This window comes from Mustela nigripes, chromosome 4 (genome assembly GCF_022355385.1).
Source record: "Mustela nigripes isolate SB6536 chromosome 4, MUSNIG.SB6536, whole genome shotgun sequence".
NCBI lineage: Eukaryota > Metazoa > Chordata > Mammalia > Carnivora > Mustelidae > Mustela > Mustela nigripes.
Window position 1 is genome coordinate 123,948,538 of NC_081560.1, and position 15,553 is coordinate 123,964,090.

Genomic DNA, 15,553 nt, shown 5'->3' on the forward strand with positions numbered 1-15,553 from the left:
ACAGCTTTCCACCAGACCAAGTATTTTCAACCTGCATAATGGGCACTTTGAAAGAGAGATTGAGCAAAGCATCATTACAATTCTGAAATAGAAACAAAGGCAGTAGAATAACATTCATGAGAGTAGTAGACATTGACTTACACCTAAAAAGAGAATTTTTAGTAGTGTGAGTGATATCCTAGGACATAGGCAAAGGCATTGTCAGGAAAGCATAGACTAGTCAGGGCATACAAATCTAAACTCTTTTTTATTGGGCATTTACACAGGAGTCTTGGGCAACAATAGTAGAAAGCTTGGGTCATGACAAAAAACACTTTTAGAAACAAGTGGGAAAATCTATAATTAATTCTGAAAGCAGTAGGGAGTTAGTAAAGATTACCTCTGATTTCTTTGAGACCTACTTAAATCTCTGTTTCAACATATCATGGAAAGTTCTTTTATGACTCAAACATGAGATTTATCAATATCCAAATTCCCCATCTTATTTAAAAGTCAGAATATTTCAAATTATTACTACCACACAATTATATAAAACAGTTGTATATTTACCTAGCCCCACTAGTAAATTATAAGCAAGTTGGAAAAGCATCTTACCTTTTCTCCCAAATCAAAAAGTATGTTGTCCTGTGTAGAAAAGGTAGCTAGTAGTAGTATGTGCTCACACCATCAAACATTCCCAACGGCTTGACAGTCATCAGAATACTGACTTTCAACAAAATATATTTAGCTCAGAAATGAACCTAAATCAAGTTTTACTCCTCTTTTTAAATTTCTCTAGGTACTTTGGGATTTTGCATTCATCTGTATAATCATTGTAAAGATCAATTCCCCTTCTTTAGAGTTAAAAAAAAATGCACATGTGAGTGTTTTTTTTTTGGGTTTTTTTGTTTTGTTTTGTTTTTGTTTTATTTTTTTCCTATTTTCAATTCTTAATACATTCAGGGCTCAGCAAGAAAGCTTTGCTCAGGTTTCAACTCAAGAGTCAGGCCTGTACTCACTGAACATCTCCATTCAGATTTACCTTACTGTGCTCTCTATTTAATCTGTTTAAGAAGCTTTGTGTGTTTATTATTGTACTGGACCATGTCAAGAGTTCTCTGCTGAAAGTAGCAGCTTACGCCTTGTTCAGGAAATACTTCCCACATAGCTGCATCTTGTCATCCCTGTAGGCATTTCTGTATGTGTTCTACTTCTGTGCATTGTGGTTTCTGTCTCTTAGTAGGCTGGAAGAACGATTTCTTTTTTTTTTTTTTTTTTTTTGCATCAAAGCTACACAAGGACCTTGGTAGCTATTTCACAGTTACCATACTTCTTGTATTTTCAAATCTTCTATCCTCTGGGTCGTGCTGTGTACAGGACGATACAAGACAAGGGGACACAGTCTACAAAAGACAAGATGCAGTATGATCAGCTGATATGGTCCAGAACAGTGAAAGAGTTCTCCCCATGCGGATCATATAATCTTCCTGCGGATAGTGTCACTTCCTTAACTGCCTATATTATGTAGGTGCCATCATCAACTAATAAAAAAATCAAGCCAACAAACATTCACTGAACACCTTCTACTGTGCAAACTACTTTCCTGGGCACCTGGAGTAAGCCAGGTTTTCAAGTAGGTAGATGAATATTCTCTCTCCTCTGTTTTATAACTGTTTTCAAATGATTGCTATGATGTCTTGACATCTCTTTATATATTTTCACATTTTCTTGTGGTGAAAGCTTGGGTTTCTGAGAAAGTTCAGTTTACCCTATTGAGAACATAGCACGACAAATAAAGCAACAGGTGGCCTTTTTCTTGCCCTGTTCATCCATTGTGTCTCCAGCACCAAGTTCAGAGCCAATGAGCTGAATGAAATTCGTGGAGCAGGTGGCCCAGGGTGGTGCCCTTCACAGAAAGTACATCAAGGTACTCATTACTTGTTATGAGAATGGAGCACTTAATGGGGAGTAACACATTGCTTGTCTGAATGAGGTGCTCCAGGTCCAATATCCTCACTGTATAGATGATGAACTCTCTCTCCTTTATAGGTGGTGGTGCTTGCAGAAGTAAACGTCTCAAGGGCAGTCACCTGGACATTAAGCTTCCAGCTCTGTGCTCAGCTTCCTACAACACACTTCCTTCTGAGTCTGAGTGGGCAGCCCTGCAGTGCTCAGATCCTCCACTCCCAGCCCACAAGGAGAGGCACACACTCACATGAATAGTCTACTCCTTACCCTCGCAAAACTGAAGCAGCTGAGGGAAAATTGAATCAAAGTATACTGTGTGTACTACAAGCAAGTGCTATTGTCAAAGAAGAGCCTGGAAGTTTGGGGGAAGAAGGTAAGTCTCCTATCTTACCTAAACTCCAACTGAGGTATCTGGCAGCTATGATGTCCCTATGAGGATGACAGAGGCTCATAGGGCTTTGATCTGGAACTCAGTAAAAATGAAACTTCTTGGAAGACATTTTTCTGTCATGTTTAGAAGTCCAGTGGATGGTGGGCCTGATACAAATAGAGTACCTGGCTGTTTTGAGGATTGCTGAACTGAGTTAACTTCTTGCCATCATCTGCTTCCTCAACTTATTTGCAGTCACCAGCTGTTAAGGGGAGGTTTTCTATCTAATGATAGGAAACACACATCTGGACAGCAGATTTCCTGTAGTTTGTATAAACATCCATATTATACCATTAGGAAGGAGAGAATCCATTCAGCTTTAGCTGTAAAATTGCTCCAGAATATTTACCATGGATTTCTTTATATGTATATGTTTGTATACATCTGTATATGTGTATGTACACGTGTATACCTGTAATTTTAGTGTCAGATGACCCCTCTAGCCCATAATTCTAACTTTTCATTGGCCCTGAAATATGCTCCATGAAGTTAAAAAAAAAAAAAGATAGAGATTCCCAAAAATGACTAGTACAGTTTATTTATCGATAGTATTTCATTCTCGGATAATGAGTTCAACAGCATGTGTGAATTTTCTATATAATTGAGAGCAAAATCTTTAATGTCCACTATAATAATTTATTGTTTCAATGGCAAATACTTTAAAATAGATTCTTGATGCTCTTAGGAATAGATGCTAATGCCATTTTAATTCTATATCTTGTTACCACTTTGCTAAGGATTTAGCTTATCTAATGGGGTAAGATATATTGTAAATTTTTATATACATATCAATTAAAGAAAAACAATAGTTATAAACAGCAAGTTGTGGACTGGACTGTGCCTGGGCTTATCCTCTTGCTCTGCCCTCCCCCCAAATATTAATCTTGTTTAGATTTTGTGTTTTAGAGACGTGCCAAATAGTTATATAGTATTGAACTTCAAAATACCCTTTCTCACCCACACTGAAGATTTATAACCACCTTCCCATCTTTTTCTTCTGTCAGTGTTTCCGTGTATTTGCTTTTGTTGTGGTATTATATAAATCTTATACTTGGGGTTCATTTTGGCTGGGTTCTTTTTTCTTGTCATTTACTTTTGTCAGTCTTTTTGTTTGTTTGTTTTTGTTTGTATACCTTATAAATCTTACCTTTGGGGCCCATTCTGGCTGGGTTTTCCCTTTTATTTATTTATTTTTTTTCTGTCTCTCTCTTTCTCACTCTTTTTTTCTTTTTTCTTTCTTTTTGGTGGGGGCTCCCGATTGCTCAGAAGCATTCCAGGGTGCACCTTGCCTGGATCATGGTTGATACATTCAGCTACACATCCCCTCAACCACCTCTCACCAAAATGACTAGGAGGAGGAATGCCCAACAGAGAAGAAATTCAGAGACTGGGCCCTCTCCATCAAAGCTACTGGATATGGACAAAAACAGTATGCTGGAAAGGGAATTCAGGGTAACAATTATCCAGGCAATGGCTAGGTTGGAGAAAACCATTAGTGATAACATGGAATTGATTAGGGCAGAAGTGAAAGCCACCAAGGAGGAAGTTAAAAATGCTATCAATGAGTTCCAATCTAATCTAAATTCTCTAACAGCTAGGGTAATTGAGGCAGAAGATAGAATTAGTGATCTAAACGACAAACTGATAGAGAAAAAGGATCAGGAGGAGGCCTGAAACAAACAAGTTTGAAGCCATGAAAACAGAATTAGGGATTTAAATGATGCCATAAAACATTCCAAAGTCAGAATTATTGGAATTCCTGAGGGGGAGGAGAAAGAAAGAAAACCAGAAGATATAGTCAAACAAATTCTCCATGAAAATATTTCCAGTCTGAGTAATGGAACCAGTGTTCATGTCCCAGAGGCAGAAAGGTCTATCCCCAAGATCATAGAATCTAGAAAGACCTCAAGAAACCTGATTGTGAAACTTATAAGTCATAATTTTAGACAGGAACTCTTGAGGGCAGCTAGGGGGAAGAGATTCTTTATGTACAGAATAACATCAGAATAACATCAAACCTTTCTACAGAAACCTGGCAAGCCTGAAAGGGCTGTCAAGATGTATCCAGAGCACTAAATGAGAAGAACATGCAGCCAAGAATACTTTCTCCAGGAAGACTGACATTAAAAATGGATGGAAAGATAAAGATCTTCCAAGACTGGCAAGGTTTAAAAGAGTATGTGACCACCAAGCCATCACTACAAGAAATATTAAGGGGGGTGTTCTATAAAAGAAGAAAGAACTCAAGAGTATCATAGAACAGAAATTTATGGAGACAATCTATAGAAACCAGGACTTCACAGGCAACACGATATCAATAAAAACGCATCTCTCAATAATCACCCTCATGTGAATGGCCTAAATGCTCCGATAAAACAGCACAGGGCTGCAGACTGGATAAAACAATAGGACCCGTCCATATGTTGTCTACAAGAGACCCATTCTGAACCTAAGGATACATCCAGACTGAAAGTGAAGGAATGGAAAATCATCTTTTATGCCAATGGGCCTCAAAAGAAACCTGGGGTAGAGATTCTTGTATCAGATAAATTAGATTTTAAACTAAAGAACGTAGTCAGAGATAAAGAAGGACACTACATCATTCTTTTTTTTTTTTTAATTTATTTGACAGACAGAGATCACAAGTAGGCAGAGAGGCAAGCAGAGAGAGAGGAGGGAAGCAGGTTCCCTGTCGAGCAGAGAGCCCGATGCAGGGCCCGATCGCAGTACCCTGAGATCATAACCTGGGCTGAAGACAGTGGCTTTAACCCACTGAGCCACCCAGGCACCCAGAACTACATTATTCTTAAAGGGTCTATCCACCAAGAAGATCTAACAATTGTAAATATTTATGCCCCCAATACGGGAGCAGCCAACTACATAAAGCAACTGTTAATCAAGATAAAGAATCATATTGGTATGAATACATTAATAATAGGGGATCTTAACACTCCACTCAGTAATAGACAGATCATCCAAGCAGAAAATCAATAAAGAAACAAGAGCACTGAATGACACATTGGACCAGATGGACCTCATAGATATATACAGAACATTCCACCCTAAAACAACAGAATGCTCATTCTTCTCAAGTGCACATGGAACTCTCTCCAGAATAGACCACATACTGGGTCACAAATCAGGGCTCAACCAATACCAAAAGACTGAGATTATTCCCTGCATATTCTCAGACCACAATGCTTTGAAACTGGAACTCAACCACAAGAAAAAGTTTGGAAGGAATTCAAACACCTGGAAGCTAAAGCCACATTGCTTAAGAATATTTGGATCAACCAGGAAATCAAAGAAGAATTTAAACAATTCATGGAAACCAATGAGAATGAAAACACTTCGGTCCAAAACCTATGGGATACAGGAAAGGCAGTCGTAAGGGGGAAACACGTAGCTATCCAAGCCCCCCTCAAGAAAAAAAAAAAAAAGAAAACAAAGGGAAAAATCCAGAATACACCAGCTCTCTTTGCACCTTTAAGAACTGGAGACTCAACAACAAATTAAGTCAACCCTACAAACAAGAAGGGAAATAATCAAGATTAGAGCAGAGATCAATGAGATAGAAATTAGAGATACAGTAGAACACATCAACAAAACTAGAAGCTGGTTTTTTTTTTTTTTTGAAAGAATCAATAAGATTGATAAACCATTGGCCCAGCTTATTCAAAAGAAAAGAGGACCCAAATTAATAAAATTATGAATGAAAAGGGAGAGATCACGACTAACACCAAGGAAATAGAAGCAATCATGAGAAATTATTAGCAACAGTTATATGCCAATAAGTTAAGCAACCTAGATGAAATGAACTTCAAATTCAGTCTTGGATAAGAAATTCCACAAACATTAAAACTAAAAGAATAAATGAAGTGTTGTTACTCCAAATATATCACAGACTGAAAACTGTCAAATGGGCCATTTGTGGAAAAGAAGGGCAAGGAGTACAGTATTCTAAATGTATCCCTAAAAATACAATGTGCTTTAAAGAAATTCAGTACAAAGTAATCTGGTAGGTATGTGTATTACTTAATTATGATGCTACAGCAGGATTTCTGGGCTCAGTTAGTTAAGCATCAGTCTCTTAGTTTCCACTCAGGTCAAGATCTCAGGGTCCTGAGATCAAGCCTCATATCAGGCTCTGTGCTCAGCAGAGAGTCTGCTTGACATTCTCTCTCTCCCTTTGCCTGTCCCCTCCTCTCTCTAATAAATAAATTTTAAATAAAATAAAATAAGGGCACCTGGGTGGCTCAGTTGGTTAAGCAACTGTCTTTGGCTCAGGTCATGATCCTGGAGTCCCGGGATCAAGTCCTGCATTGGGCTCCCTGCTCCATGGAGAGTCTGCTTCTCTCTCTGAACTTCTCCTCTCTCATGTTCTCTTTCATTGTCTCTCTCTCAAATAAATAAATACAATCTTAAAAATAAATAAATAAATAAAATAAAACTGCACATATAAGTGAGATCATACATTTATCTTTATTTATCTTTCTCTACGTGATTTATCTTTCTCTATGTGATTACTACATTTGGCATAATGAGCTCAAGTTCAATCTACATTATCACAAATAGCGAGATTTATTTCCTTTGCATAGCTGCATAGTATTTCATTGTATCTCATTTTACAAACACACACACACACACACACACACACACACCATATCTTTATCCATTTATCCATCTATGGACACTTAGGCTGTTTCCATATCTTGGTTACTGTAAATACTGCTGCAATGAACATGGGGGAGGCACATAATTTTTTGTATTTGTTGTTTTCATTTTCTTCAGAAAAATACACAGAAATGGAATTGCTAGATCATGTGGTAGTTCTATTTTTAAAATTTCTTGAGGGACTCCATACTGTCCTCCACAGTGGCTGAACCAATTAACATTCCCACCAACAGTGCATGAAGGTTCCCTTTACTCCACATTCTCACCAACTTATTGGGTTTTTTTTTTTTTTTTGTCTCTTTGACAGAATTATTCTGACAGATGTGAGGTGATAGCTTATTGTGGTTTTGCTTTGCATTTCCCTAATGAGGAATGATATTGAGTACCTTTTTATGTACCTCTTGGCCATTTTTACATCTTCCTTGGGAAATTTACAAATGACATATCTGATAAGAGATTAATATCCAACATATGTAAAAAAAGGTTATACAACTCAACACTAAAAACCCCAAATAATACAATTAAAAAATGGACAAAGGACCTGAAAAAGTACTTTCCAAAGAAGACAGGCAGTTGATCAACAAACACATGAAAAGATGTTCAATATCACTCATCAGGGAAATGCAAACTAAAACAACAAGATATCACCTCACACCTGCCAGAATGGCTAGAATCAAAAACACAAGAAATAATAAGCTGTTGACAAGGAGGTGGAGAAGAGAGAACCCTTCATGCACTGTCGGTGGGAAGGCACACTGGTGAAGCCAACTGTGGAAAACTGGATGGAGGGTCCTAAAAAAATTAAAAATAGAACTACACTATGATCCAATAATTCCACTACTGGATATTTACCCAGACAATATGAAAATACCAATTCAAAAAGATATAAACACTCCTATGTTATCAGCTTTATTTACAACAGCCAAGATACGGAACCCGCCCAAGTCTCTATCTACAGATGAATGGTTTAAAGAAGATGTGTAACACACACACACACACACACACACACACACAAATATTATTCAGCCATGAAAAAAGAATAGAATCTTGCCATTTGCAATGACGTGTTTAGATCTAGAGCGTAAAATGTTACGTGAAATAAGTTAGAGGAATACAAATACCATATAATTTCACTATGTGGAACTTAAGGGAAAAAAAACAAGTGAACAAACAAAAGAAAAAAGAGACAAACGAACAAACAAACAAAAAACCCCTCTTACAGGGCGCGTGGGTGGCTCAGTGGGTTAAGCCGCTGCCTTCGGCTCAGGTCATGATCTCAGGATCCTAGGATAGAGTCCCACATCTGGGCTCTCTGCTCAGCAGGGAGCCTGCTTCCCTATCTCTCTCTCTCTCTGGCTGCCTCTCCATCTACTTGTGATTTCTCTCTGTCAAATTAATAAATAAAATCTTTAAAAAAAAAAAAAAAAACCCTCTTACATACAGAAACAAACAGTTGGTTTCCAGAGGGGAGGAGGATGGGGGATGGGTGACATAACAGACAGGGATCCAGAAGCACACCTGCCAGGATAAGCTCTGGTTAAAGCATAGAATTGCTGAATCACTACATTATACACTTGAAACTAATATAACACTGTATGTTCATTATAGTTCAATTGTAAATGAAGAAAATGAAAAAATAAAAAGTCAAAAAAAAGGAGAAACTGATATCATAATTAACTAATTAATATGCTTATTTGCTGGCTGACTGATTAAGAGGTCATTTCTTTACTTAAATTGTTTACTTCAAGAGATAACCTTTTTCTCACACTTTTAGGTGTACCTGAGTATTCCTGATCTTCCATCAGAGAAGTTGTTTGGCCAGCTGACATCACTTTCAAGCAGTTCCTAAGTGCCTGAACATCTGGGGGCCATGGCTGTCTTTATACCTCAGTGTTACTCTGCTCCCTACAGGTAAATTATTAATATACAGTGGAAATTCCATGGTTTTGGGAGTTTGGTGGGCCTGGGCCTGAATCCTACCTGAGATGGTCCCTATGTGTATGACTTAGAGTAAGTCATTTGTCAGGATCAGGCAGTATGAATGCGAAGTATACAGCAGACATTCACAGCACGTGTCTGTGGGTTTTTACTGCTAAACAGACTCAGGTTTCATGTCAAACACTCTGACTCCCAGTAAGACATGAAAATTCCTCACTGTAGCCTCATGGCAATTAAAAACACAATTAAAAAACACAATCCTTGTTTTTTTCTGTCTCTTTTCAGACTGATTCTGTGGGAAGCAGGATGGCGGCCTCCATAGGCCCCACCATCTTGCTATCTCATGTTCTATGTGGACTTCTCACCAAGAGCCACAGATGACTTTGATGGCTGTTGGCTGCCTGAACAGTTTCTACCATGATGTTAACCTGGAGCTTGTGGACATGGCATGTTCCCTGAGGTCTTACTTCCCTCATCTCTACACTGGAAACAAGACTATGAACACAATGGGTTAATTAAATATCTACCACCAAACATTTATCACAAAGTCTGACACATACAGACTATTCTATTTTGACAGCTATAATTATAATTGTCTTTAGCATGATACATGAATGAATATTGTAAAATTCTTAAACCAAGTTCAGGCCCCTCATGGCCCTTTTTTCCTCAAGCCTTAGAAGATTTAGCTACCATAATAGAGGCAAATCCCACATTTCAGCAATTTTCCCTGGGCCCTTATTCCACTTGGTTTTGCTTCTTTATCTTTATTGATAGATATTTGTAAAACTGTCAGATCATCTTACACTGTCGTTTATTTAAATAAAGCAATGCACCTTGTACATTTGGGATTCCTCTAGAATTTGGACAGTCCAGAAGAGAATTACAATATGGTTCCTAGGAAAGTGTGACTTTGCCCTACCCTAGACCAATCGGAATTTATTAAAAATAATTAAGTCTAAGTGATACCTTGGATCTTCCAATGCAAATCAACCCCCTTTTATATTTAAATGATATGAAAGGCGCAGAATATTCTACTCATGAAATTCTAATATTTCACCTTCATGTATTCTTAAATTTTCTGTTCCTTTGTAGCTGACTGAATTCAATCCCTGGAGTTCTGAGAAAAGTCTTTTTCTGAGAAAATGTAGGGAGGAAGCAGTACCCATCCGTACATGCAGTTCTCTGCTTGGGTGTATGGTAAAACACCTGGATTATTTTAATGTTTGATCCACAAAGGCCTAGGTTTTGAGGCAAAGGGTATATTCTTCGATCCTTCTTACGCTTCTCTTTATCAGAACGCTTGATCAAGAGCATTGATAATCTGCTGTCCGGTATTTCCCCAATTCATGCTAGACCAACAACGAAGAATCTAGAATGAAATGCTGAGAAGCTCTGCTCCCCCTGAGAGCATGTTTATGACTCTATGTTTTAGCACTCTAATTAGCCTACCTAATCCTGAAATTGCAAATAAAAGATAATAAAATCCAATTCCAAAAGTGTAAAAGTAATTGTTTAATGTATGTCTGCATGTCTTGTTTTCATAGCTGAGTGAATGAAGACTTATTGTACCAAATTAATGTGATTTGAAGACCTAAGTAATTTTTCTTAACTATCATCAATTAATCAGGACCCCGTTAAGTATTAGAAACCCCACTACTTTGTGGGATTTAATGTCAAGATACACAGACTTCAAAGTCTTGGAATTCACCAGGCATTACCTACAATAAGGCTGGCTCTGCACAAATGTACTGAGTAATTCAGCAGCTTAGTGTTGTTGCATTTGATCTCATTCAAATTATTTTAACTTTATGTAATATTGCTTATTAAGAAAAACTGACCTAATATAAAAACTCTAATATCTTTTAATCTGTGCTCTTATTTCATGATCACCAACCATGGAATTTCAAAGGATGGTGGCCAAGTGAATTGAACTGTAAATTGCATTTACATTGTTGCCACATGGGCGGTATCACTTTAACTAACAAAGCATTCTCTGTACATTGTCAAGATTATCCTAAATATTTTAAGTAAAGGTAAGTTTTTTAGAATATATTCTTATATTTTTAGATACATTTTAAAAAATAAAATCTCCTTATTACTTAATTACATAGGTAGAATAATTCCTTTTGCTAGGGATTAAATTCTTTCTTGCAAAAGAGAGGTACTGAAGTCCCACTACCTCAGAATGTCACTTTATTTGGAAATAGGGTCTCTATGGAAGGAATCAAATTGTTAAAATGAGGTCACAAGAGCGGGCCCTACTCCAAAATGAAGGTGTCCTTATGAAAAGGAAAAATTCAGACACAGACCTGCACAAAGGGAGGATGATGAAGAGAAAATAAGATGAAGAATGCCATCTAAAGGTGAACACAAGGACCAGGGCTATGGTGCCCACACAAATGACTGTCTGGAACTGCCAGAAGGTGGAAGAGGCAACCCTGTGGGTTTTGGAGGGAGTATGGCTCTCCCAACACCTTGATTTCATATTCCAGCCTCACAAATTGTGAGACAATAAATTTCTGTTGTTCTAAGCCACCCAATTTGTGATGCTTTGTTACAACTACCCAGGAAAATAATACACATTTCTTCCTTCACTTACTTTATTGTGTAACACTTGGGTAATATGCTGATTCCTTTACAACTAGATTCGGTGATGTATTATAGAATAATAGCTCTAAGTGCAAGGTTATGTTCTATGTTATATATGTTTTGCATATACAAGCTCATTTAATTCCTACAACAATCCTTTGAAGTAAATGCCATTATGTTTCTTTTTATAAAAGAAGATGCAGAATCACACAAAGGTTAATTGATGAGGCCTAAGAAACACAAAACTTTCTTGGGTAAGTTACTTCTGTTTGTCTTTCATATTGATGGGTATCTGTGTTTCATACTGACTTCACTTTGCTTGATATGTTATAAACCACTCAAAATAAATGTGTATTACTTGGGAGTCAGGTTGCTTAATCTTAGTAGTTACAACCTCTCAAGCATGAGTATCTAAACATCTTGTTATAGTTCACACGTGCCACTTGCTCAGAAAAAGGGACTACTGGAAAGAACCAAAAAAGAAAAGGAAAAGTCATTTCTCTTCATCCAAGAGGCTCTTTCCTCCTGACACTTCCTATGTTTTGATATGTCTTAGACAGAATGGTGAGGTGGGCAGCAAAAAAAAATTCCTCAAGACTTACTTAATGGTTAAGAGAATCTCCTTCTATGCATTGATGTTAAATTTGACAATCCATTTAAGTTAGCACGCCAAAATGTTTCCTTCATTCCATGTACTTATTTTAAGAGATGGTAGCATAATATGTTATAGTACACCAATGTGGTCTAAAACACTCTTTTAAAGCAGCTGTCACTCATCAATTATGACTTAAAACCTATACAAGAAACTTATTCCAATTAATAATTCTATTTAACCTACCAAAGTACTACAGTTAAAGCAGGTAGTCAGAGTGTCCAATTCTGTCTCATGTGAAGTTGATGTATTTGCAAAAATACATCAAAACAGTAAAAAGTCTGAAATTTTGTCCTACTTTTAAATAAGAATTTAAATGTCATGAACATTGTCAGAAGACTCCTTGGCCAGAGACAAAGGATTAGCTACTCCCAGAAATAGCAGTAGTCAGAATACTAACATTTTCTTGTGCTGGTTCCTTGGGTCCTAATTCCCAAAGGGCTATACTGAAAGAGCCAGATTACAGGTGAGTATAGAGTAGCTTTCATTACAAGAGAGAAAACCTGAAGTCAGATAACCTGAATGTTTTATAATGGGCAGTAAGCATGCCTGTCCTTTGCTTTGGAGAGAGATGTTATCTCTATCTCCCAAGACAGTAAGCAAACAAGGCCTTTGCTTCAAATGACAACATCATCTCTGTCTTCCAAGGACAGTCTCTATGCAAACATCTTTGAAAAGATAATCAAGAAGAAAAGTAGTTAGTTCCTCAGCTCACATGACATGAAGAAACACAAGAACCCATAGAGTTGTTTCCCCTAAAAAGCATGCAATTAATTCATCCTAAGTGAGCACTAGAAATAAATTACTTAGTCAATTTATGGAGACTTAGTAATATATTTGACCAATTTCATTAATAGCTCTAGACTCAGTGACTCTGACAAAGAAACATGCATCACAGGAGTAACATCTGGAAGGCAAAACAACTATGTAGCACACAGCAGATGAGGAGAGGAGAGTGAAGTCAATGAACATCAGATTAATACCACTGATTCTTCCACGTCTGGCTGAGGCAGACTGGCAGGGATAGGAGTCACCCTTTCCCCCACAACAGATGAACAACTAGACAAAGACACGAAACAACTATTATCCAACCATGTACAACACACGATGCAGGACCAAGATCCCTGAGGAAGGGAAAAATAAAGAAGGTATCTTCCTCACTGCCTCAGCTTGCTGCCTTAAGATAGCTTCCTGGCTGAGGTTCAGGGTCAACACCCAGCCCAGAAGTCCTCCTGAAGTGAGGAAATGGAGCTAGAAGTCCAGGGAGGTTGCAGGAGCTTGGATGCATGGGGCAGAGCACTGGAGAGGGTGGAGTGCACAGAGAGAAACCCAGCTCTGGGGATGTGAGTCCATCTTGCATCTTTAGATGAGTACCAAACTGCGTGTTTGTGAAAAGACTGCTGTTGTCCAGAGAAAGGAGCACCTGAAAAGAGCACATGGCACAGCAACAGAGCCACACAGGGCTGAGAATATAGCAAATCTTTCAACCTGCTGGACTAAAGCAAATATTTGAGTCAGGTGAAGATTTCTTACAGCACCAAATGCATGGACCATAAAAAGAAATAACTGATCAATTATAATGCACTAAAATCAGAATTTCTGCTCCTCAAAAGACAATAAAACCACTGATTATTTTCAGATAACATATTTAATAAAGAACTTGTATCCACAATATTCAAAGACTCACAAAATGAAGAAGGCAAACAATTAATTTCTCATAAGCAGGCAAATTGTTCGAGTTGGCACTTTAGCAAATAAGATACACGATAGTAATTATGCACGTGAAAAGATGCTCCACATTATTAGCTGCAAACTCATTAAAAATTAAAACAGATATACCTATAGGAATAACACTACTGCTATAGGAATGTCTAAAATTAACAAAGCTGACTGTACCGGTTTTGAGGACAAGGAACACCAGAATTCTTGTTAGAAACACTCTGAAAAGCAGTCTGTCAATTTCTTGAAAAGTTCCTGACATTCCATAGAATTCACCCTGTACCAGCTACAGGGATTTACCCTTGAGAATAAAAGCACAATTTCATACAAAGACTGCACAGGAAAGGTCATAGCAACTTTATTCATGATAGCTAAAATTAGGGAAAAAATTTCTAAAACTAGGAACAATCCAAAAGGCCCATTAACAAGTGACTGAATAAAAGAACTGCAGTATGTCTACACAATAAACTAAAAGTAAAATAAAATGCAATGAAAAAAGGATCCACATAACTACATGGTGTATCTCAAACTAAGCTAAGTAAAAGAAGCCAAAATAACAAAAAAGACTCTATATTACATGATTCTGATGATATAAAATCCTAGAAAATGCAAGCAAACTCAAGGTGACAGAGAGCACATCAGTGGGTGCCCAGGGACAGAATCAGGAGCTTGGGAGGGGAAGGGATTCCAAAGGAGCGTGACAGAGGGCCTCATGGTGATATTTTCATCATCTGGACCATCACCATTGCTCCATGTGTGAACCTGTGGAAACCAGTCCAACTGTACATTCTAAAGATGTGTAGTTAATTGTATTTAAATCAAGTTCTAAAAAATCTTGACCAAAATCATACAAATAGTATTGAGGAATAAGAAACAGAAAATGTCTTCATTGGAGAAGTGTCTGTCCATATCTTCTGCCCATTATTTGATATGCTTGTCTGTTTTGTGTGTGTTGAGTTTGAGGAGTTCATTATAGATCTTGGATATCAACCTTTTGTCTGTACTGTCATTTGCAAATATCTTCTCCCATTCCGTGGGTTGCCTCTTTGTTTTCTTGACTGTTTCCTTTGCTGTGCAGAAGCTTTTGATATTTTTTTCATTTATTTATTTTCAGCATAACAGTATCATTATTTTTTCACCACACTCAGTGCCCCATGCAATCCATGCCCTCTATAATACCCACCACCTGGTACCTCGATCTCCCACCCCCCCACCCTTTCAAACCCCTCAGATTGTTTTTCAGAGTCCATAGTCTCTCATGAGTCACCTCCCCTTCCAATTTACCCCAACCCCCTTCTCTCTAACTCCCCATGTCCTCTATGCTTTTGGTTATGCTCCACAAATAAGTGAAACTATATGATATTTGACTCTCTCTGCTTGACTGATTTCACTCAGCATAACCTCTTCCAGTCCCGTCCATGTTGCTACAAAAGTTGGGTATTCATCCTTTCTGTTTGCCTTATGTATGTCTTCATTGGAGAAGTGTCTGTTCATATCTTCTGCCCATTTTTTGATATGATTGTCTGTTTTATGTGTGTTGAGTTTGAGGAGTTCATTATAGATCCTGGATATCAACCTTTTGTCTGTACTGTCATTTGCAA

The 15,553-nt window shown here is 37.7% G+C and overlaps 1 protein-coding gene across 1 annotated transcript in view; it reads right to left on the reverse strand.

The window, feature by feature from the left end:
- Nucleotides 1–228: 228 nt before the first annotated feature.
- Nucleotides 229–15,553, reverse strand: part of ZWINT (ZW10 interacting kinetochore protein) — a 70,577-nt gene continuing 55,252 nt past the window's right edge. The window contains exon 9 of the mRNA XM_059397433.1: nt 229–1,382. The gene's annotated coding sequence lies outside the window, so the exon portion shown is untranslated. The remainder of the gene's footprint in view (nt 1,383–15,553) is intronic.